General features: G+C 40.1%; 1 protein-coding gene across 3 annotated transcripts in view; it reads left to right on the top strand.

Moving 5' to 3' along the window:
• Positions 1-1,243: 1,243 nt before the first annotated feature.
• Positions 1,244-26,041, top strand: part of LOC140734892 (ras-related protein Rap-1b) — a 69,140-nt gene continuing 44,342 nt past the window's right edge. For all 3 annotated transcript variants that reach the window (XM_073059552.1, XM_073059553.1, XM_073059551.1), the window contains exons 1-2: positions 1,244-1,388; positions 23,910-23,966. The gene's annotated coding sequence lies outside the window, so the exon portion shown is untranslated. The remainder of the gene's footprint in view (positions 1,389-23,909; positions 23,967-26,041) is intronic.

The following is a 26,041-nucleotide window of genomic DNA, read 5'->3' as shown; positions in this document are numbered from 1 at the left end:
TCTTTGAAATCTGAAAGGACTGCAGTTCTGTAACCCTGAACTTCAATGAGTTGGTTTACTTCTGAAATCAGACAAGACCTAGCACGACTAGTAAACAAGAAATCCTCATTTACCCACCACAGAACAAGAAGCATGGACTAAAAATTTGTTACACTATCATCATGAAGCTTCCAATTAGCCTGATTTTCAAGATTTAAGAGATTGTCTAGAAAGGCCTTCAATACATCTAAGAGTATTCCAGGCACCAGGCTTACCACAACAACTGAAAACAAGTATTAACTATTCACTTGAATGACTCCCGATGAGCAATCACGTAACCTTTCACCCCACTTTTTAAAAACTAAATGTAATCATTAAATTGAAAACAAAATCTTTTTTTTTAACATTCTGATACCTTTGCTTTATTGTCACAAACAGCTATGTCCTTGATGCTTTGGGGGCAATGCTGTTGACGAGTAAAAATGAAAAGGAAAGATTACGAAGGAAGTGATAAGATGTGGTATAACGGGATTCAAAGAAATAGATTTGGTTCCTGTTGTCCACAAAAAGCTTAAGACCTGCTTACCAATTCCCAGAGAGTTTCATTACGTATTGTCATTCATCTCCAAAGCTTATTACAGCCATTAGCTTTGCAGTGATTCAAGGAGGTGGTCCATTAGTTTATTACCAATGGTAGCCATAAATGCTGGTAGCAATCCAAAGAAAAAAAGATATGAAGGATGTGATGTGTGTAGGTACCATAACAGTGAGACAAGGTTGAAGACTTTGGGATGACGATGGTGTTAAATAGTTAGAAAGTTTAAACATGAGTACATGATAAATTTGGAGTCAGTGAGATTGAAAGAGATAGATGTAGGTTCAGTGACCGAGAAGGAGACAGAGATGGATTCAGTGAGATATAGTGAGAGAGGGAGATGAGGAAGGATTCTGTGAGAGATAGGGAGGGATAGATTTGGTGAGATGGAGAGAGATAGGAATGGATTCAGTGAGATGGAGGGATATGGATGGATTCAGTGAGGAGAAAATACAATTAGATAAAGAGAGATGGGGGTGGATCTAGTAAGATGAAGATGTAATTACAGAGGTAGACGGTGAGATAGAGGGAAACAGGGGTGGGGATGCAATGAGATGGAGTAAGATAGGGATGGGAAAAGGGAGGAATATTGTCGCGTTTCTGAATCCAGAGGTCAGCGGGATGGAGACCGGGTGACAGAGGAATCGGGAGCGCGCCGCGTGCTGACGTCAGGCGGTGACTGCGGCCGGTGGCGGCGCTGACGACAGAAGCTGAAGTGGAGGCGGCCTGAGTGCGACTCGAGTGGCCGCCCCGCACTTCACATCGCGCCGAGCGACCGCGGGCTCCCCTCCCTCCCTCCCGTCGGAACCACCCGGTGAGTGACCGACCAGGATGCCGAGCGCAGGGAGGGCCAAGCCCTGAGCGACGAGCCGGCCGGGGCTTGTGTGCGGGTGGCCGGAGTGGAGTGGAGTGGCCAGGGCGGGGGCGGTGATGGTAGCGGGGAGGAGGGGAAGCCGGTGACTTGCCGCTTCGGGTGTGCGGAACTGTCGGCGGGCAATGCCCGTAAGATGGCGGAGCGGGGTCCTGGAAGGAGCGGGGCGCCCACCGTGTCCGCGGTCCCGCGGGAGTCAGAGATGCTGGCTCTCGGAACCCATCCCTTCCTCTGGCCGCCCACTGGGCTGCGAATGAGACGGGCGGGGCCAGGATCTGTAAGGTGGGTCTGGCCCGTTGGGGGAATATAGGGTGGTCCCGCCGAGCCCCGTGTGTTGGGCCGCGACCTCCGCTCTGGCTACGGCGGGTTGAAGTTAGCAAGACAGAAATATAAACTTGTACTTTCCATCCGAAAGATGTCTGGACAGCTCCGGAACGATAGAAATTGAGCGAAAATCGAACATTGCTATTTGTAGTCTTTTTTTTTACCCTCCTCGGTACTTTAGGTATTCAGCAGTAATTTATATTCTTGCCAGTGACAGGCTTGATGTGAGTGAGGCAAGAACCCCGCCTCAGTATCCCCGGAGGCCGCTGTACAGTCAGGGCGGATGCTGTATTCGGATGCCTGCTTTATGCCGTCTAAAACCACCTATTAATCCAGAATCGATTTGAGCCGAAATAGGGTACCGATTCATTAGATTTCAGCACGTCTCCCTACTTTTACTTTTAGAATTGATTGCATTGATAATATGGCGAATGTGCCACAAGTTTGAATTTCAGTTGGGGAAGTACTTTACTGAAAATCGTATTGTTGTATGCTTTTTTTTTGTGCGCAGTTTGCTTAATGTTGAAGGGTTGCCTGTTTAACATGATTTCTTGTACCTACTTGTGTTTTTATCTTGGAGAGACTGTCACTGAAATTTGTCAGATTCAGCATTGTGGATTGAAGCCTTGATTTTTATCCTATGGGGGAATGTGGGAACATAAGGGCGAATTCCTGTGCTTCATTAAGTCAAAATGACAGGAAGTGTTTTTTGGTAATCTTCTCGAGTTTTGGTTTAAATATCATATGGTATGTTTTCTTGTGTGAAAAATGTGAAAGCAAGAAGCTGTCTTTTAGATTTGTTAATGTAGATTAAACTTTTAAATTAGTATGGCAATATTAAAAATGAAACATGTTGAGTAAAATGTAATGTTTTAGCAAGTTGTCCTAAAAAGCACCCTATGATAGAATGTACTGTAATTTGAAGAACTTGTTTTGTGTGTATATTTATTAATAGATTGTTGCTTTGGTTATGGTAGAAATTCTCCAGAATGCTCACTTCAGCCCAGAAGAAAAGAGCTAAATTTCAATGCTGCCATTAAGGTAACGTCTAACTTGGGGGTGATACCAGGGTGCCCCTCCCAAATAAAACTAAGTGGGAATCAAGAGAAGTATACTTCCCTGCTGCAGTTCTATTTTGTACAAAAACGGTTGTGATTTTGGAGGCTAATTTTCTTGCCCAGGCATATCACTCTGTACAATTTCTTCAGAATAATGTCTTAGCCTAACAATTGTTAATTGTTTTAATAGCCTTCACTGAGTGAGGTCAGAAATGAGGGTGTTTGCTGATTGGACAATATTCAGTTCATTTGCATTTCCATAGAAAATGAAGTCAGCATATCCAGGTCTTGCTGCATGCAGCATGCATGATGAATGGCAAATTCATGCTGTGTACTAAGAAGCGATAATTACCATTATGAGATTAAAGCCATGCATCTCTGTTCAACCACATTGCCATCACAGATATCCCTTTCTCGACACCACAGAGAGATGGGAATTGGGGTTTAAACTCAAAAACAATAAACTCTGGTCATGCCACAGATCCTGTAACTTTGAGAGGAGGTCAGAGGCTGGGTATCCTGCTGTACGTGACTCACTTCCTGATTCTGCAAGGTCCCTTTCCACCATCTGCAAGTTGCAAATCGGAAGTGTGATGGAATAAACCTTCACTTGCCTGGATGAGTGCAGTTCCTATACTCAAAAGCCACACCATCCAGAAACAAAATGGCATTCTTGATTGCCACCTCATCCTTCACCCTAAATTTTTTCAAGTTCCCTAAATGGTTCTTAATGGTAATTTTTGTCCTAATTTTAGCTGATGGAAGGATACATTTGCATTAAGGTAGAATATTGACAGGCTCTGATTGACTAGTTTGAAGTCAATTTTGACTGGTCATATGGTAAAGACACCTGCCAGTAGTGTAAAATTGTAAGCCTGAGCCACTACTCTCAACTAATCCCTGGTTTGCACTAAAATTAAGCAAATCTAGTCCATTATTTTAGATTAGGTTCTGTAAACTAGCTGAACAACTTGAAACAGTGCAGTTTGTCTTGGTTCAAACTTAAGTAGAAATCTAGTTGGGTCAGTGGTGCAGCTTGTAGAGCTCCTGCTGTGCAACTCCACCAATTTAAATTCAATTCTAGTCTGAGCTATGTGTGTGGTGTTTGCATATTCTACATTCTCTCTGTGATTGCATGGGTTTTTTCCCGGTTTTGCAGTTTTCTCCTCAAAAATTGGGCTGATGGGTAGGCTAATTGGTCACTGTAAATTGTTCTTAGTGTATAGGTGAGGGAAAAAATCTGGGGAGAGATTATTAGAATAGTATAAATTGGTGCTTAATCATGAACTGTTTCCATATGAGATTCTGCAGTGAATCCTTAGAAACTTAATAGCTGATTCTTACTTAGTTTTGACAATATCTTCAACAATTAACTTCAATTTTCAGTCATAGTTTTAAATTGCATTGATTCAAGGTAATTGGAAATTGGTTTAATAGAAAGGTCATCTTTTTAAAAATATCAAAATATATTTAGATGGTGGGGTATTTTATCTCTAGGCATTTAGTTTTAATACATCTGACAGAAATCTTTGGATTAGGGGTCTAAATACACCAGTGTAGAACTGGGTGTTGTACTTCATAACCAATGGACCTCAGTTAGTCAGGATACAAAAACACTCCTCACTCCTCATCATTGTCAACACAGGTGTCCCGTCTCTCCCCCCCCCACCTTCCCGGGCTGTGTGCTGAGCCCATTGCTGTACACTCTACTCACACGTGACTGCATGGCCAAACACCTGACTAATCACATTGTCAAGTTCGCTGATGACTAGACAGTGATGGGACTCCTCACCAACAATGTTGATATGGCCTATAGAGAGGAGGTGAAAAAGCTTGAGGTGTGGTGCCAGGCGAATAACCTCTTCCTCAATGTCAGCAAGAAAAAGGAAATGGTTGTCGATTTCAGGAGAGCTCGCTCCACTCACATTCCATGAGACATAGGTACAGAATTAGGCCATTCAGCCCATTGAGTCTGCTCCACCATTCCATCATGGCTGATCCTGGGTCCCACTCAAACTCATATACCTGCCTTCTTGCCATATCTTTTGATGCCCTGACCGATTAGGAAACTTTCAACTTCTGCCTTGGCCTCCACTGCTGTCTGTGGTAGAGCATTCCACAGATTTACTACTCTGGCTAAAAAAATTCCTCCTTACCTCTTTTAAAGGGTCACACCTGAATTTTGAGCTGTGCCCTCTGGTTCTGGATACCACCACCATAGGAGACATCCTCTCCACATCCACCCTAGTCCTTTTAACATTCAGTACGTTTCAATCGGATCTCCCCCCCCCCCCCCAACCTTCTTAAATTCCAGTGAGTCCAGGCCCAAAGCTGAAACGCTCCTCATGTTAACCCCTTCATTCCCAGAATCATCCTCATGAACAACCTCTGGACTCTCTCCAATGATAACACATCCTTTCTGAGAATAGGGCCCAAAACTGTTGATAGTTCTCCAAGTGCAGCCTGACTAGTGTCTTACAAAGGCTCAGCATTATCTCCTCGTTTTTATATTCTACTGCCCTTGAAATAAATGCCAACATTGCATTTGCCTTCTTTACCATAGACTCAACCTGTAAACTAACCTCTGGGAACTTTACACGAGGACTCCTAACTGATGTTTAAACCTTCTCCCCATTTGTATAGTCTGCACCATTGTTCCTTTTACCAAAATGCATTATTGTACATTTCTCAGCACTGTATTCCATCTGCCATTTTTTTTGCACATGCTTCCAATTTGTCATAAGTCCTGCTGCAATTGCATTGCTTCCTCAGTACTACCTACCCCTCCACCTCTTTTCGTATCATCCACAAACTTTGCCACAAAGCCATCAATTCCATTATCTAAATCATTGACAAACAATGTGAAAAGTAGCAGTCCCAATACTGACCCTTGTAGAACATCACTAGTCACTGGAAGCCAAACAGAAAGGCTCCCTTTTATTCCTACTCACTGCTTCCTGCCATTCTGCTATCCATGCCAGTATCTTTCCTGTAACTGCATAGGATTTTATCTTGTTAAGCAGCCTTGTGTGGCACCTTATTAAACGCCTTCTGAAAATCCAAGTAAATGACATCCACTGCCTCTTGTTTGTCCACCCTGCTTGTTAGTTCCTCGAAGAACTCTTAACAGACTTGTAAGGGGAGATTTCCTTTTACAGAAAGCATGCTGATCTTGACTTATCGCTAGTCTCCAAGTACCTCAAAACCTCAACCTTAACAATAGACTACAACACTTTCCCAACCACTGAGGTTAGGCTAATAGGCCTATAATTTCCTTTCTTTTGCTTTCCTTTCTTCTTAAAGAGTAGAGTGACATTTGCAATCTTCCAGTCTTCTGGAACTATGCCAGAATCCATGATTCTTGAAAGATCCATGACCATTGCATCTGTTACCTCTTCAGCAACCTCTCTGGGGACTCTGGGATGCAGTCCATCTGATCCAGGTAACTTATCCACCTTAAGACCTTTGAGTTTGCCTCACACTTTTTCCTTTGTAATAGCAATGGCACTCACTCCTGCTCCCTGACACTCTCAGACATCTGGTACACTGCTAGTGTCTTCCACAGTGAAGACAGACCAACTCTTTCCTCCCTTTTACTCTTTATATAACTGAAAAAAAACTTCAGTATCCTATTATTGGTTAGTCTGCCCTCATTAAATCTTTTCCCTTTTAGCTTTTTTAGTTAGCTTTTGCTGTATTTTAAAAGCTTCCCAATCATTCAACTTCCCACTCACTTTTGCTACCTTGTATGCCCTTTCCTTGGCTTTTATGTAGTCTGTAACTTCCTTTGTTAGCCACGGTTGCCTGCCCCTGCCATTTGAGAACTACTTCCTCTATGGGACAAATCTATCCTGTGCCTTGTGAACTATTCCCAGAAACTAAAGCCATCTCTGCTCAGCCAGTATCCTCCTTCAATCTACCTAGGTAAGCTCCTCTCTTATGCCTTTATTCCATTGCGATACTCATGCAGGTGACTTGTGCTTCTCCATCTTGTCATTGGTGGCACACAGTTCAAACTCCTGCACGCAGACATTTTGCACAACCTCTGATGGTCCCAGAACACATCCTACACAATCAGGAAAGTTCACCAATGCCTATACTTTCTGATGAATGAAAGTTGGAGTATGCACGTTTATATTCTCATCATTCTACAGATGCACAGTAGAGAGCATCCTAACAAGCTGCATCACTGCGTGGTATGGAAACCTCAAAGTGATGGACAGGAAAGCTCTACGAGTAGTTAAAACTACCCGATACTTCACCAGCACCAGCCTACCCTCCATCAAGGGCATATATATAGCAACAAGCTGGAGGAACTCAGCAGGTCGGGCAGCATCTGTGGAAACGAGCAGTCAATTTTTCTGACGTTGACTGCTCGTTCACTGCCCGACCTGCTGAGTTCCTCCAGCTTGTTGTACATGTTGCTTTGACCCCAGCATCTGTAGTGTACTTTATATACTGCAAATTGCCAGAAAAGGGCGAGTAACAGAAGGATTGCAGTCACCCTGCTCATGGGTTGTTCCTCCCACTCGCATAGGGAGGAAACTACATAGAATCCACGCCAGGACCACCAGACTCAAAAATAGTTATGTTTTCCCTAAGCAGTTAAGGCTGATCAACATCTCCACCCACTAACCCACCCCTCGACACCCCAATCACCACTACTTTATCATTTCCTGTCAGTCACCTTAAGTGCAGGCACTTCTGTGGCTATTATCTCTTTATGGACATACAATCAATTCATGTATATAAGCTATCTTATGTATTATTTTTTAAAGTATTATTGTGGTCTTTATTTTTTTGCTGTGCCGGATCTTTCTTACTGGAAATGACATTAAACAATTTTGAATCTTGAATCTATCTTAAACTTGTGTTTCAGTTCATTGCCTAAAAGATATAATCTAACTCATAACTCCCTCCATAGTAGGTAATAAATATTCTTCAGAGAAACATCATAACAGTTGAAATAGAAAATGTGACTTTCATGTGCAAAGAGGTGTTTTTATTGTTACAATCAAATTTTCTTATTTGGCATGTTATTGAAATTTGAAATTCCTTCGGCTCCAATGATGCTATGATAACACAACATTTGTTACTCAATTTTATTTATATAGCATGAATGACATTGTTTTCAGCTGAGTCAATGTGGTTTTGAGAACTTTACATAATATATCTATATATATACAGTGGAAAGGTTTAGTTTGGTTTGTGAATCATTACACAATGTGCTGGAATTCTTTGAATCCAGACACTAAAACATGAGAATGCTTTGATTAGTGTAGATTATGTGCATTAAGGCACTGTTAATGTTTACCCCAAAACAGACATTCATTGCTACTTCCATTGAAGTGAACATTGCAGCTGCTTATTGAAGAAATCGGAAAATGCACGGTGACATCAATCACAAAAGTTGGTTGCTGTTCACTAGTAGCAGCAGTAATCTCACACCAGTTTTATTTTGCTTTAACTACTATGGCTGGAAACATTAAACAAAATAAATTATGATATTATGTAATGTGATGTGATGGAACTTTTGTAGCCCATCATTTTAGTTTGTTCCTATTATCTTTAGATTAGGTTTAACAAGGAATTATTTTTGAAATTTTCCAATTGGTATTTACTGTTAACTATGTATTAATGAGTGCAAATCAAAACTAATGTATGCTCAAGTAGAGTATAGTACACGAAACTGGTCAAAATCAATTCAAAGTAACTAATGGAATGCAACTGTCAAAATGCATTCTACCATGAGAATTTAGAGAAAGTTTCTGTATTGTCATTGAGTGTGAACACACAATCTTCCAAGGTTAAACAGTGTAATGGATCCAAACTGTTTTGTGACTGGAACAGATCATTCTCAGCATAACAGTGGAGTTGCCAGAATCAGTTGAATAATGGTGTTATCTTCCAGCTTGTTACAATTGACTACTTTGATCTGTCCGTGGCCCAAATGACCTATGACCAATAACCAACTGAAATTCTACATAGAAAAGTAAAGCACATAAACAGGGCATTTGGCTCATCTAGTCCATGCTGAAACCACTTAAGCTGCCTACTCCCATCGACATGCACCAGAAACATAGCCTCTATGCCTATTATCCATGTACCTATCCAAACTTTTCAATGTTGAAATCAAGCTTGTATGCACCACTTGTGCTGGCAGCTTGTTCCACACTCTCACGACCCTCTGAGTGAAGAACTTGCCCCTAGTGCTCCCCTTAAACATTTCACCTTTCACCCTTAACCCATGACCTCTGGTTGTTGTCCCAGTGGGAAAAGCCTGCTTGCATTTACTCTATCTATACCCCTCATAATTTTGTATACCTCTATCAAATCTCCTCTCCGTCTTCTATATTCTAAGGAATAAAGTCCTAATCTATTCAATCTTTCCTTATAACTCAGGTCCTCCAGACTCGCAGCATCCTTGTAAATTTTCTCTATACTCTTTCAACTTTATTTACATCTTTTCTGGTTATCCACCAGATACCAAAGCTGCACACAATACTCTAAATTAAGCCTCACCAAAATCTTATACAACTTAAACTTAACATCCCATTTCCTTTGCTTTGATTTATGAAGGCCAATGTGCCATAAGCTTTCTTTATGACCCCATCTACCTGGCACGCCACTTTCAATGAAGTATGGACCTGTATTCCCAGAGCCCATTGTTCTACCACATACATTCCTCTGTGCCTCAATAATTCCTACTGTGCTGTTATTAATAAGCTCTCAGACCAGTTTCTAATTGCAGTGGTTTTAATGACATAGCCAATTGAGACCAGTATATGAGTGCCAAGGCTGAAGCATTTCCAATCATATTCAGCCTGAAGAATTGAGTGGATGATCCATCTCTGCACATTCGTGAAGATCCCTACCATCACAGAAGACAAACTTTTTATTTGTATGAAACCAAAAAATGATTGATTGCACTTGAGGCTAATAGACCAGTCTATCCCAGCTGTGGTACTGAATCCCTCTAGTCAAGCTTTTCTAATATAATTGGAGAAATTCACAGGCTGGATTCTTGAGAGAAGCAACTGAACAACATACTCCAACTCAAAGATTAGTATGTTGAGTGGTACCACCATTGAAAATATGTTTTTTCATATTTATAGAAATATTTAACTGCAATTTTTCTTCCATTTAAGAGCACAGGAGTTTGTCCTGATTTATTAGGATAATAAGCCTTCACTGAATTCATTACTGTCATACTCACATAATGATTTAATGCTCTAAAGGTGTGCCATCTGAAGATTTTGACAGAAGTAGTCTTGGAAGTTGAGACTTATTCAAAGGGTATTGCTACAATGTGTCATGTTACTGTTGAAGAACTGAAAAAATATTCTTGTATACTGTGAGTTAACAGCTTAAGGGTTTGTGATCTAGTATAAGTGGGCAGCAAGCATCCAGTAGTCAGAATCGAAATCAGTATCACTGGTTTATTATCACTAACATAAGTAATGAAATTTGTTGTTTTGTTGCAGCAGCACAGTGCAAGACATTAAAAAACTATTATAAGTTAAAACAGGAAATAAAATAATGCAAAAGAAGAATAGTGTGGAAGTGTTCATGGGTTAATGGACCATTCAGAAATTTGTTGACAGAAGAAAGAAACTATTTCTAAAACATTGAGTATGTAACATCAGGCTCCTGTACCACCTCCCTGATGGCAATAATGAGAAGGCATGTCCCACCATATGCTGCCTACATTTGGCCCATCTCATTCTATACCTTTCCTATTCATGTAATGTCCAAGCATCAAAAATTTAAGTACGATTAATGTTAGTCTATTAAGGGATGAGGTTTCGGGTTACATGGTAACTTGCTCCAGTTGAGGATCACAAACCTTAGTAACTTTCCAGCAGAAATCTATCTGATGAACCTGTTCCAGGATAGGCCAGTCACAGGTTCAGTGACTCTATCCATTAACATGGAGAGGGATCTGTGCGGCATGTCGGTTTGGTAAGTTTGTGGTATGCTCATACTTTGTGTAGTGGAGAGTATATTGACTGGCTGCATCATGGCTAGGTATTGAATGGAAAATCCTACAGAAGGTAGTGGATTCAGCCCAGTACATCATGGGTAAAGCCCATCCATTCAGCACATTCACATGAAAGGCTGTTGTATGAAAGCAGCATTGATCATTAGAGATCTTTACCACCCAGGCCATGCTCTCTTTTCACTGCTGTCAAGAGCCTCAGGACTCGTACCAGCAGGTTCAAGAGCAGTTACTACCCATCTCAACCATCAGGCTCTTAAACAAAAGGTTAACTAGACTCACTTGCCCCTTACATTAACATGTTCCTACAAACAATTAACTCACTTTAAGGATGCTTTATCTTGTTATCTCATGTTCTCGTTTATTGCTATTTATTTATATTTGCATTTTCACAGTTTATTGTCTTTTGCACTTTAGTTGATCTTTCATTAATCGTGTTATAGTTACTATTCTGTAGATATGTTGAGTATGCCTTGCAGAAAATGAATTTCAGGAATGTATATGGTGGCATATATGAACTTGGATTAGAACGTACTTTAAACTTGCTTTTTTTTTGATTTAAACTTTAAACTAATTTTAAATGTTTTCCTGTGACTTTTTGTGCTAATTTGTTTTTTTAAAGATTTTTAAAAAATCTCTTTTAATCTGTTAAGAGCTGTGGGTTAAAGCCAACAGCTTTGGCTGGTACAGCGTAGGGTTGTGGCTTCAGTGGCTGAGAAAACAATCTGCTGGTTTGGTTGGAAGAGTTGGCTGCTATGACTCTAAAACATGGAGCAAGCATGCGCACTAAGTCAGTTTGTATGTGCTGTTTGTGTTTCTCACACTGATTTCAACCTATTTGTTTGCAAAAAGTTTTCTTTATTCAAAGTCTTTTCCTAAAAGCATATTTGAGTAGCAAATCAAAAATAAATGAACATGGTAGATAGGTGCATTAAAATAGTACCTACATTTTAAAAGTACCTTGTCTGTATAGTCTTTGAGGCACAAGGTCTTGAAAAACACTTTATAGACAGATCTCAATTTGAGTAGTAAAAACAAAACAGTATTATATAGTATGTTTAGTCAAATTGGACCCCATGGTTTACTCACATTGAGCAAATGCAGGATCATTGGGTTGTAAAGAAAGTGCTTTTCTTTGGCAGCTTATGAAGAGTTGTAGAATGGGATAATTTGAAAACATAATACAGGTTACTATAAAGCACATTATCAGCTTTGATAGGAGAAGAATGTAATCCCACTCAAACTCTAATCCTGCAGATTATGCCTTTTCAAGTAGACATCCAAGTATCTTTTAAATGTAATAATGGTTTCTGCCTCTGCTACCCTGTCAGCCATGAGTTCCAGAAACATACTACCCTCTGAGTGGAAGAATGCTTTTTTTAATCATCTTTCTAATCATTTTATTAATTAGCTTCCATCTATGTTCCCTAATTTTTGAGAGAAAAAGAACCCTATCTCTTCAGTAACTTTACATGGTTTGATTTAATTTACTCTTTTCTAATGGACGGAGACATACATTGTTTAGTCTTGTCAAAATATTGAATTTCTGGAAGCGTTCACATAAATCCATTATGTAGTCTCTCAGAGCAGTCACATTTTTCCAATAATCTCACTGCTGTACTTAATACTTGACCTATGTAGCATAGTATACATTAATAGCATAACATCCTCCCTCCTACTCTTTTAGCTGAAGCATAGAGTAAAGAATCTCATGCATCTTTTTAACCACTTTATTGACCTATTCTGCTTTTCGGGATATGATGTACACACCAAGGTTTCAGTGGAGTTTATGGAATGAATGCAAAGGTAATTTAGTATCTTTTGTCTGACTAGGAAAGGAATGTCACAAAGGGTTTAATAGATGGACTAAGTTGTTACGAGGCAGGCAGGATGAAGTATTGTCATGAGTGATGTCAGAAGGGAAAATAGTCTGTTGTGCAAATTTAGAGCATTGCAGCGGTAAGGGTGTGTCCTTGATACCGTCACCCGCATATCACACCCAGCAATACATACACTGCATAACATTATGTTAAGAGCGACTGTAGCATTTTTGTATTTTGGGCATCTAGAATCTGGTTTATTTCAGCTTTAGTAAGATGGTTGGTTGGGCTCTGAATTCGTGGAAGGAAGAAGTAATCAGGCCAAAAGCAAAAATTGAAATTCTATAATCCTCATGTAATATATGACTACTTTGATAAATTTTTTCTTTCAGTGAGAAGGAGCAGGATAAGTTTATGAGAGATAAAATATGCATGTATTTCAAATGCTAATCAAACAATTGGGTGAATTCTTTGTTGAGAGCCAGAACTTTTCAAAACGCATGAAATAGTTTCTCAATGCAAACTCACCGCCACTACCAATAGGATCTTTCAGCAAGTTGCCAATCTTGATCCTCGCAGGAAGTCCAATATAAATACATCTTGTACTCAATTGAACTGAAATTTATTTGCCTCAGCAGAAAATATTCCCCTTTTTTTATATAAAGCTATGCACAGTTCTTGTATTATATTAACCTTCAGGACTAAAGAAGTCACTTTTGTGAATGTGGTCATATTGCCATATAGCACCTAGATATTCCTAAATTAAGTTATTTTGTCAAATATTTTTATACATGTAGTGAAATAGTCCACAGAAGTTAATTTTACTGAGACTATCAAACATGTTGCACAAATAGGTTATTAGGTCCTGCAAGTGGTAGTTGCAGAAATGTGTATCAAAACACAGTATTCTGACCTTGTAAGCCTTTATGACAGTCCAGCTAATTTAGGCTTGATCTATCTTTACAATTAACAAAGGGCATATTTGAAGAAAATCTCATGTCTAATATTTGAGGTTAGGGTCCAAAGGTGACTTGATATGAATATTTTAAAGGGAAGAATAAAGTTTAAGGGTGAAAGGTGACATATTTAAGGGGAACATGAGTGGGAACTCTTTCACTCAAGAGTGTGGTGAGACTGGAACGAGCTGCCAGTGCAAATGGTGTATTTTGAAATTTAAGAGAAATTTGGATAAGTTCACAACTGAGAGGGGTATGGAGAGCTATATTCCATGTGTGGGTTAATGGGACTAGGCAGAATGGGCTGTTTCTGTGCTGTGGTGCTCCACAACTTTTAAATTGCCGTCCTCTTTCTCAGTTATGATTTACTTAGTCAAATTGTTTGAAGTGTCTTTTTTTAAACATCTATATCATTGTTTCAATGGTCAAAGTAAATTTATTGTATCAAATTTATCAAAGTAAATACTAACTGGGATGTACTGCAAGGGGGGCTCTGTGGGGGCGTTGAGGAGGTCACTGAATGCACAACGGACTATATTAACTTTTGTGTGGATGCAGTTGTCCCTGTTAGAACTGTTCGCTGCTATCCCAATAATAAGCCCTGGATCACTAGTCACATCAAAGGCCTCCTAAACCAGAAGAAGAGGGCCTTTAAAGATGGTGATCGGTTGGAGCTTAAAAGAGTTCAGAAGGAACTCAGAGTACAGATAAGGGGGGCAAAGGAGCAGTATAGGAGGAAGCTAGAACAAAAGCTGCAGAAAAAAAGCATGAAGGAGGTGTGGGATGGGATGAAGATCATCACCGGATGCGGTGCAAAGCGGGGGGCGAACATAAGTGGAGATGTGGAGAAAGCGAACCAGCTGAACAACTTCTTCAACAGGTTCGACAGCTCAATCTCATCCTCACCGCAGAAATCCACACCAGGCTTACTTCCCTCACAGGAAAATAACCACTCACAGGAGACCTTGCCCACGCCCAGGATTACGGCTGCACAGGTGGAAGGTCAACTGAGGAAGATCTGTACCAGCAAGGCGGCTGGACCGGATGGAGTTTCCCCACGATTACTGAGGGCCTGTGCGACTGAGCTGGGAGAACCACTGCAGCGCATCTTCAACATGAGCCTGGAGCAGAGAAGAGTACCCAGACAGTGGAAAACATCCTGTATTGTCCCGGGTACCGAAGAAACCACAACCAAAGGAGTTGAATGACTTCAGACCTGTTGCCTTGACGTCGCACGTGATGAAGACCATGGAGCGGCTGATAATACAGAATCTGAGGCCACAAACCAGGCACGCCCAGGATCCTCTTCAGTTTGCGTATAAGGAGAAGGTGGGAGTGGAGGATGCTATCACGTATTTGCTGCACAAATCACTCTCTCACCTAGATGGGGTCAGTTGTGCTGTGAGGATTACATTCCTTGACTTCTCTAGTGCCTTTAACACCATCCAGCCCAAGATCTTAAGGCACAAACTTACGGAGATGGGAGTAGACTCTCACATGGTGGATTGGATAGTGGACTACTTGACAGATAGACCTCAGTATGTGCGGTTGGGAGACTGTAGGTCTGACACGGTGGTCAGCAGCACAGGAGCACCGCAGGGAACCGTACTCTCTCCGGTCCTGTTCACCCTGTACACATCAGACTTCCAATATAACTCGGAGTCCTGTCATGTGCAGAAGTTCGCTGATGACACGGCCATAGTGGGGTGTGTCAGGAATGGACAGGAGGAGGAGTATAGGAAACTGATACAGGACTTTGTGATATGGTGCAACTCAAACTACCTGCGTCTCAATATCACCAAGACCAAGGAGATGGTGGTGGACTTTAGGAGATCTAGGCCTCATATGGAGCCAGTGATCATTAATGGAGAATGTGTGGAGCAGGTTAAGACCTACAAGTATCTGGGAGTACAGTTAGACGAGAAGCTAGACTGGACTGCCAACACAGATGCCTTGTGCAGGAAGGCACAGAGTCGACTGTACTTCCTTAGAAGGTTGGCGTCATTCAATGTCTGTAGTGAGATGCTGAAGATGTTCTATAGGTCAGTTGTGGAGAGCGCCCTCTTCTTTGTGGTGGCGTGTTGGGGAGGAAGCATTAAGAAGAGGGACGCCTCACGTCTTAATAAGCTGGTAAGGAAGGCGGGCTCTGTCGTGGGCAAAGTACTGGAGAGTTTAACATCGGTAGCTGAGCGAAGGGCGCTGAGTAGGCTACGGTCAATTATGGATAATTCTGAACATCCTCTACATAGCACCATCCAGAGACAGAGAAGCAGTTTCAGCGACAGGTTACTATCGATGCAATGCTCCTCAGACAGGATGAAGAGGTCAATACTCCCCAATGCCATTAGGCTTTACAATTCTACCACCAGGACTTAAGAACTTATTAAAAGCTATTAATAATGCTTTTTGAGATAGTGATTTAGATGTATATCATATTTTTTACTGAGTTAAGTATTGTATGTAATTAGTTTTGCTACAACAAGTGTAAGGGACATTGGAAAAAAAAAGTTGAATTTCCCCATGGGGATGAATAAAGTATCTATCTATCTATCTATCTATTGTCAAAAGTACTTGAGTCACCACGTACAACCTGAGATTCATTTTCTCATGGGCATTCACAGTAAATGCAAGAAACACAATAGAGTCAATGAAAGGCAGCACCCAATAGGATGTACAATTAATGTGCAAAAGACAACAAACTGCAAATACAAAATGAAAAAAACATAATAATAAGCAATAAATATCGAAAGCATGAGATGGGGTGGGGGAACAGTTGCTTCAAAAGCCTAATGGTTGACAAGGGGTAACAACTGCCCTGAACCTGGTTCCCAGTAACTGAAATTTCTTTCTTTTTTTTAATTAGTTTTTTATTAGTTTTTCGAAACATTTTACAAATTAAAAACCCCAAATCCCAATGAGGAACATTAATACAGTGCAAAATTAAGCATATAATAACAATATGCTACAAAGGAAGAGAATTAACAAAAAAGCACCTAAATTAAAGACAAGTAAGCTTAGTATCCTCCCCAAGCCCCACAACACAAGAAAAAACAACAGCAACTCCAGATCAACCACAACACAATATAGAGAGTATAAGTCAGAACAGTCAAACTCCCAGACTGTGAATACACTTAGCAACAGAGGATAATAATGCCTACTACCAAAAAAAAGGGAGCTGAAAGCAAGGGACTGAAAAGAAAAAGAAAAAAAAAAACCCTAGTCAAGAGGAAGGTTATGAAAGTACTCGATAAAAGGTCCCCAGACCTTATGGAACTTTAGCTCCGAATTCAGAACTGAATAATGAATTTTTTCGAGGTCCAAGCAGGCCATAATGTCGTTAAGCCATTGCGCATGAGTGGGCGGGGCAACATCTCTCCATCTAAGGAGGATCAAGCGTCTAGCCAGGAGAGAGGCAAAGGATAATATTCGGCATTTGGTCGGACCCAGACATAAGTCTGTCTCGCCCCAAAAACCGAACAGAGCAATTAAGGGGTTTGGTTCTAGGTGCTGATTCAGAATACACGATAACGTAGTGAAGACATCTTTCCAGAATTTCTCCAAACTAGGACAGAACCAGTACATATGGATGAGAGAGGCCACGCCCCTCCTGCATTTATCACAGAGCGGACTAATGCTAGGGTAGAATCGAGATAGTTTAGATTTAGACATATGGGCTCTATGAACAATCTTAAACTGTAAAAGGCAATGGCGAGCACAAAGAGAGGTTGAGTTAACCGATTTGAGAACTGAGTCCCAGCTCTCCTCGGATAAGGAGATATTTAAATCCTGCTCCCAGGCCATTTTAATTTTATCCACAGGGGCCCGTCGTAAGGCTGCTAGTTTATCTCGGATAATTGATATTAAACCTTTACCTAGTGGATTGATGGAAAGAAATAGGTCCATAGCATTTTTCGCAGGCATTTCAGGAAAGTTAGCAATTAAAGGAGCAATAAAGTGTCGGATTTGGAGATATCTGAAAAAATGAGCGTTAGGCAGATTGAATTTAACAGAGAGCTGCTGAAAAGAGGCGAAGCGATTATCAATGAAAAGATCTTCAAAATGTCTAATGCCCTTCCTATACCAAACATGGAATGCTGAATTGTACGTAGTAGGTAAAAAAAGGTGATTATGTGCGACAGGGCTAGAAACGGAAAACCCCTGGAAGCCATAGCATTTCCTGAACTGAGCCCATATACGCAAAGTGTGTCTAACCAGAGGATTAGCTATTGATCTGGGCAGACTACTAGGGAGTGCAGAGCCAAGAAGTGCAGAGATAGATAATTCTTTAGTGGAGCTCAACTCCATTGCCACCCAGTTAGGGCATTTGGGTTGGCCGTGGAAGAAAGACGAAAAGGTAGCGCAACGTATATTAGCTGCCCAATAATATAAGCGAAAGTTAGGTAAAGCCATGCCACCCTCTTTTTTAGATTTTTGGAGATGTATTTTATTAATTCTAGAATGCTTATTCTGCCACAAATATGACAAAATAATAGAGTCTAAGGAATCAAAAAAAGATTTAGGAATAAAAATTGGGATAGATTGAAATAAGTATAAAAATTTGGGGAGAACATACATTTTAACAACATTAATACGACCTACCAAAGACATAAATAGAGGTGACCATTGTACCAGATTCTGTTTTATAGCATATGAAAGATTGGCAAAGTTTTCACGAAAGAGATCTTTAAACTTCCTTGTGACTGTAATTCCAAGATAAGTAAATTGATTATGGACTACTTTAAAAGGGAGATCACGAAATGTTAGTTCTTGTGCTTCTTTATTAATTGGGAAAAGTTCACTCTTATGTAAATTAAGTTTATAGCCAGAGATCTGGCTAAACTGGTCAAGAAGTGAAAACATTAGAGGTAAGGACGTAGACGGATTTGAGAGAAAGAGTAATAAGTCATCAGCATAAAGAGAAACTTTATGCTCAACACCCCCTCTCCAAATCCCGGTCAATTCAGGACAGTTTCGAAATGCTATCGCCAGAGGTTCTATAGCCAAGTCAAAGAGAAAGGGACTTCAGGGGCATCCCTGACGGGTGCCACGTTTGAGATTAAATACTTGGGATTTCTGAAAATTAGTTAAAACAGAAGCAGTAGGACACAGGTACAGCAATTGGATCCAGGAGATGAAACTTTGGCCGAGGTCAAATTTTTCTAAGACTGCAAAAAGGTAGTTCCACTCTTTACGGTCAAATGCTTTCTCGGCATCGAGGGAAATAACACATTCAGGAATCCCAGTTGGAGGTGAGTATAAGATATTGAATAAATGCCGGATGCTTGAAAAAAGGGAGACAGTTTTTAATAAAGCCTGTTTGGTCATCAGAGATAATGGAGGGAATAACGGTTTCTAATCTATGAGCCAAAACTTTAGCTAAGATCTTTACATCAACATTGAGCAGAGAGATTGGCCTATACGAGGAACACTCTGTTGGGTCTTTGCCCTTTTTTAAAAGAAGAATAATAGATGCCTCATTGAAAGAGGGTGGCAATTTGCCGTAATTAAACGAGTCAGATAATACTTAAAGTAACTGAGGAGAAAGAAGTGAAGAGAATGATTTATAAAATTCTACAAGGAACCCATCAGGTCCAGGAGATTTCCCTGAGGACAGTGTAGAAATTGCAAAAGATATTTCTTCTGATGATATAGGCGCATTGAGTTTGGCTTTGAAATCAGATGAAAGTGAGGGGATATTCAGATTCTGTAAAAATTGATCAACAGAGATATTGTCATTCAGAGAATCAGAGGAATAAAGCAGAGAATAGAAATTTTTAAATGCGTCATTAATTACTAAATGATCCGATATAAAGTCTCCGTTCTCCTTCCGGATCTTTGTAATATGTTGTTTGGCTTTGGAACGCCTCAGCTGATTGGCTAGGAATTTACCAGACTTATCCCCATGAATGTAAAAGCGACTCTTGCTTTCGAGAAGTTGGCGTTCGACAGATTGAGTGGACAGAAGGTTAAATTTAGTTTGGAGTTCAATGCGCTTCTTGTATAATTCAGGGTTCTTAGTTTGGGCATATATTTGATCCAATTCTTTAATCTGGTTAATGAGGTCTAGTCGATCTGCATGGGATCTTCTGTTGAGATTTGCTGGTTCAGAGATTATTTGACCCCTCAGATATGCTTTCATGGCATCCCAGACAATCTGGGATGGCTCTTCAGGTGATGTATTAGTGTTAAAATAAAAGGTTATCTGATCCTTAATGAATTTTTAAAAATCATCATCTGATAATAAAGTTGAATCGAACCGCCAGTGTTTATTCCTCTGAGGGAGACCAGGAAAGTTCAGAGAGAGAGAGTAATTGGGGCATGGTCAGAAATCAGTATACTCTGATAGTCACAAGAGTGGGCAAATGGAATAAGTTGGTTATCGAGTAAGAAATAGTCAATTCTAGTGAAGGTATGGTGAACATGTGAGAAAAAAGAATAATCTCTCTCTGTAGGATGAAGGAAACGCCATATATCAGAGATACCAAAATTAGAGAGAAACGATTGGATAGCTAAGGCAGATTTAGTAGGTGATCTGGTAACAGAGGACGATCGATCCAGATTAGGATCCAACCAACAGTTGAAGTCACCACCCAGTATAAGAGAGTATGAGTTTAAGTCTGGTAGTGAGGAAAAAAAACGTTCAAAAAAGTTAACATCATCAAAGTTGGGGGCATACAGGTTTGCTAGTGCAACTTTAGTGTTGTATAGTTTACCAGAAACAATAATAAAACGGCCATTTGTATCAGAAGTTTTATTATGGAGTTCAAAAGGAATAATTGAGTTAATAAGAATGGAGACTCCCCTAGCTTTAGCGGCAAAGGATGAATGAAAATGCTGACCCGCCCACTTTGACAGAAGCCGGGAGTTATCAACACAACGAATATGAGTTTCTTGAAGGAAAGCAATGTCAGCTTTGAGTTGTTTGATATGTGAGAATACCTTCCTCCTTTTAACAGGGTGATTCAATCCCTTTACATTCCAGCTCACGAATTTAAGAGCACTAGCCATTATCAATTACTAATGCATAAAAGGCAGCAGGCATATAAAAAGTCAAGCAGTACAGTAGCAGTCTGGGAGCAGAGATGTAAACATAGATTCGTAAAATCAAAACATATACATGTCCTGAGCAATAAAGAGAAACAATAAATACAATGAGTGATGTTGGAACTGGAAAACCCACCCCACCCACACAACCCAAAACTAGACGGTTACCAAAACAAGTAGCTAGCTCTACCAAAAAAATTAACCCAAATACAACTTCCAGATCTGTGTCATTAACAGCAGTTCCGTATAAATACTATAGCAAATAGTAACTAGTTTACGCACTAGGAAGCATAACTACAGATTAGAACACCTTCTGCAAAAATATAAAACTTAATACAAAGAAAATCGGGAGAAAACCAAAACTAACCTACCCGCGAAAAATTATAGAAGAATAAAGTAAGAGAAAGGAAAAAAAGGAGAAGAAAGGGAAAATTATAAATTCAAGACGAGTATTTATCAACCATTTACAGAGAGGAGAGAAAAAAAATTCAGAGATTAGAAAAAAGGGTGAAGAAAATAAAATAAATAAATAAATGGATATTTAAAAAAGGAAAAATACATCAGCAATTAAACTGTGAACCAACAAACAGGGAGGCCTTCACTAACGACTTCAAACCTCCAAAACAAGTTAGAGTCAGTTGTAGAACTCTGTAGATAAAGTTATACAAGAATAAAATAGATTACACACACACCAAATCCAGGGAGAGATTGTCAACAGCCCTTAGAGTTTCAATGAATAATGTCTGAATGATTCACGTAAAGTCTGAGACCAGAAAAAGTAATTTTACTACGAGAAGTACTTATCCACCGTTTTAGGAGGTCCGATCGGGTTCCGAAGATGACTGGATAGCCGGAAGACTTGCCACAAATGCTTCAGCTTCCTTCGCTGATCTAAACCACTTGTATTTTCCAGTATTAAGCTTGATTCGTAGATCAGCAGGAGTACGAAGAGAGGGTTTAAAACCACGATCAAAAAGCACTTTCATTGCGCCTTTAAACTCAGCGCGCATCTTTAAGGTCTGGGGTGCAAAATCTTCCACAAAGCGAATGGTTGTATCCTGGAAAGAAAAAGATCCTCTGCGACGTGCCTCCACAATCAAACTGTGTTTTACCTGGTATTGATGGAAGCACAAAATTACTGGTCGCGGGCGGGAGCCCAGAATTCCGGGGGGAATGTAAACTCTGTGTGCCCGTTCGAGCTCGGGCGGGTTTAGAAGCAAATCTTTCCCGAATATCTCACAGAGAAACTTGGTGATAAACTTCACTGTTGATCCCTGTTCGGTGGCCTCTGGTAATCCAAGAATTCTAAGATTGCAGCGTCTGCTGCGATTTTCGAGATCCACCATTTTGGAAAGGAGTTTGTTAAATTTTCCCTCTCAGCTGGAACAGAGAGTCTCCAAGTATCGAACACGGCTTTCTAAATCTTCAGAAGTCGAATCGATGCGAGATAAGTGTTCAGCATGTTTGTCCACTTTATCGTTGATCCGATCCAGTTTGTCTTCCAACTGTTTGAAAGCGGTTTTGAATTCCTTTAAAATTTCGTCTCGGAGCTGTCCGAGGGCAGCCCGGGTTTCGTCTGAGAGAGCCGTAGCTTCCTTTCTCCCGGATTTAGAACTCTTGCTAGACATTGTAAGTTAGATGTGTTCACAGGCAAGTAAGAGATACCGAAAAAGTTCCTAATTAAGGTTTAAGAAATGGAGACATTTAGTGCAAAGATAGCGACCGTAACGGAACAAAAGTTCGGAGCAGCTAAGCAATCGCCATCTTACCGGAAGTCCCCCAGTAACTGAAATTTCAAAGGTATAAATAGTTGTAAGTAAATCTGTATTTTAAAGATACATTTTACAAAATTTATCAAGTTGGTGTCCCCTTGTGTCTTAAAATGTCATTCACTTTTTTTTTGCTTCCAATCCTTTTACCTGAATAAATGTAACATCCTATAGTATGAGAGTTTACAGCTGCAAGAGCATTGAAGTTGAGAATAAGATCATGCAACTTTTCATGCTAATTTGAGATTATTTACTCTAAAAAGACTGAAAGAACAAGGAAAAAAAACACCAGTGTTTGCAGAGATGTTATTCAGTCACCATGTGATATGCCATTCCACATTTTGGATATGGGCTGTTACTGAGAATTTGCATTATCTCAATTGCTAATCAATTGACCTTGCTCAATGTAAGGTATTTCATTCATACTCAACACTCTTGAAGAGTTCAGTCAAAATTAGTTTTGAGGCAGGGCTTTAGAGTAGATTGGCAGGAGAAATAGAGTTGACGAGCAGGACCATGAGTGTGGACAGATGAAGTGATGACCAGGATAGAGTTAGCAGATTGATAAATTGGTGATGTGTGGGTTTGATTTGTTGGGGCAGGTTGAAGTGGCTATTATCCCAAGGAATCTTGTAAATATACAACTTAAAAGATCTGCCCGAGTTGTGTCCCATCCCAAAGGAGGCTTCCTTTTATATTGCACATCTGCATTACATAAACCAGGTTGTTTTGTGAATAACCAAAAGCACAGGCATTTTGGAGCTATTGAATGTAAGTTCACCAGATTTTGTTGCAAACAAGGATTAAAGTTGTAGTGATGAAGACATGAGGCTGCAGATGCTGGAATCTGGATCAACAAACAAGAAGCTGGAGGAGCTCAGTGAGTCAGGTAGCATTGTAGAGGGAAGTGGGAAGCCAATATTTTGTGATGCAAGTTTCCTTTCCAATTGAAGAGCTTTTATGCAGAGTATTGACTGTAGAAGGACCACTTTTGGATGTGTTGGTTGTTACCGCAAATAACACTTCATTGTTTTGATGTATGCGTGATAAATGTGAATCTGGAATGAACATGTACTAATTTGATACAGTTCTAAGATTCAATCTGAGAGTTAATAATGGCATGTTGCATCAAAATTTTGTGAAATATTATCTTTGTTTCTGAAATAATGCAGTGTATGTTGGAAAAATATACCAAATGTGCAGTTTATTGCACAAGTGTCAAGTTCTAATCAATGTCCTTTGTATTGGTACTTAATGAAGCTTGTGAGACTGAAGAATTTGGTTTAATTTTTTGCTTTTTGTTCAAACATGCATTGTATTTATTTGTATTAGTACATATTGGAAAAGATTACTTTTTATTTCGCCTGCCTTATGGAAAAGTGTATATATTGGCAGGTGTGGAAAATATGACCTTAATTTAGCACTGATTTAGTTTTATAACTAAACTTTAAGGTTCATTTATTCTACAATTTTGCTAATTTTTTTCTTTTGTAGGTGGAAGCTATTGAAAGCATAATTCTATTACATAAAGGAGCAGTGTACTGAAAAATTGTAAGTAATCAAGATTTGTGATAAATACTGTAACTTTTTATATTCAAACTTTTGATATTTTCAAAATTTTAATTACGCCATGTTTTAGAATTTGTTGGCACAATTTGTATTTGGAAATGTGCAGCAATTTGAGCCTTGTAGTTAAAATGTCACTGTTGATGGAGAATGAGAATTTGGGGATTTGAATAATTCTATCACGTAGTTTTGAGCAATGAGCCAAATGGAACAATTTCTGGTCCTTCAGGAACTGCTAGTGGGAGCAATTGATGGCTCCAGTGTTGGTAAGATTGAGGGGGAGGGGAGTTGGAGTGGGAGTAGAAGCAGGAAGTTTGCTGCGGGTTCATGTTTTCTCAATTTAATGAATGCTGTTGAAAGTGTATTTGAATGTAGTTACATCACCCTGTGGAATCTACAAGTCTGTACCAAAGTAACAGCCTGGTACTTGGACACCATTTGACTAATCCATGCAAAAGATTCTTTAGGTAGTCTGCACATGTTATGATACTCAAATGTTGCCAACGTGGATTGCTATTAGATTATTAAAGAAAATTGTGAAGCACAATTAACCTATGGGTGCAGTTATCTTTGCGTTTGGTAGTACTGTATATAAAATATAAAATTACCAGGTTTACGGCTCAACTTGTTTGTTGTTCCCATCCTTGTCAATTTCATCTTGCAGCAGAAAACCTGATTTTTGTACTTGGTTTTTTATTATGATAAAACAGCATACCGTTCACCTCCTCTTTCACCTCCATTCAGGGCCTCAAACAGTCCTAGGTGAGGCAATGCATCACCTGCAAATCTGCTGGGGTTGTTTATTGTGTCTGGTGCTCTCAAAGGGGCCTCCTCTACATAGGTGAGACCTGTCATAAATTGGGGGACCTCTTTGTCGAGCACCTCCTGTCCACCTGTCAAAAGTGGAACTTTCTGGTGGTCAAGCATTTTAATTCCAATTCCCATTCTGACACATCAGCCATGGCCTCCTCTGTGGAGGATAAGGCCACTCTCGGTGGAGGAGCAGCACCTTTTTCCATTTAGGTAACTTCCATGCTGATGGCATGAATATTGATTTCTCCTTCCAGTTTAAAAAAAGTCCCTCACCCTTCCCTCTTCCATTCTCCACATTCCCCACTCTGCCCTCTTCTCACCAGCATTTCACCTCTTGCTGGCTCCCTTCCTCCTTCCCTCTCTCCTCTCAGATTCCTTCTTCTCCAGCCCTTGACTGTTCTGACCCATCTGTCTTCACCTATCACCTTCTGTCCTCCTCCCAATCCCTCCACATTTTTATTCTGGCATCTTTTCCCCTTCCTTTCCAATCCTGAAGAAGGGTCTCAGCTCAAAACTTTGTTTATTCATTTCCATAGATGCTTCCTGACCCGCTGAGTTCCTCTAGCATTTTGTGTACGTGCGTGTGTGTACTGCTTTGGATTTCCAGCATTGCAAAATTTCTGGTGTTTATAACATGCATGTATATTTATACTGCTGTGGTGAGCTGGCCTTGCACTAGATGAGTTCTCAGAAAATTCACAAGCTTTTTCCAATCCACTTAAGCCGGTTTAAAAGAAAATAGCTTTATTTGTCATGTGTACATCGAAAGATACAGTGAAGTGTGTCATTCTGCATCAACGACAATCACAGTCTGAGGATTTTATTAGGGGCAACCTGCAAGAGTTGCCATGCTTCGAACACCAACTTGGCAAGCCCACAATTCACTAATCTTAACCCAAGTCTTAAAATGTGGAGTACCCAGAAGAACCCTATGCTCTCATGGGAAGAACATGCAAACTCCTAACATACAGCAGCGGGAGCCAAGCCCCAGTCAGTGATGCTGTGCTGTAAAGCAACTATGCTAACTGCTGAGCTACTGTGTCAGCTAGGTTCTAGGTATCTATGGCTGACCACTAGAAGCAGTATGAGATTCTTATACAGTCAGTTTAGTTCCTCTTCAGTTTATTTCCCATTTGTGGTACAATGAGTGTTGTGGGATTGATATTGGAGTAGGTTAGCACACATTGTGGGATGAGGGGCCTGTATTGTGGTGTACTATTCTATGTGCTGTGCTGGAAATCTAAAAT

Source organism: Hemitrygon akajei, chromosome 10 (genome assembly GCF_048418815.1).
Source record: "Hemitrygon akajei chromosome 10, sHemAka1.3, whole genome shotgun sequence".
Taxonomy (NCBI): Eukaryota; Metazoa; Chordata; class Chondrichthyes; order Myliobatiformes; family Dasyatidae; genus Hemitrygon; species Hemitrygon akajei.
Note: the sequence above shows the minus strand (reverse complement) of the source record. Positions and strands in the feature narration are given on the sequence as shown.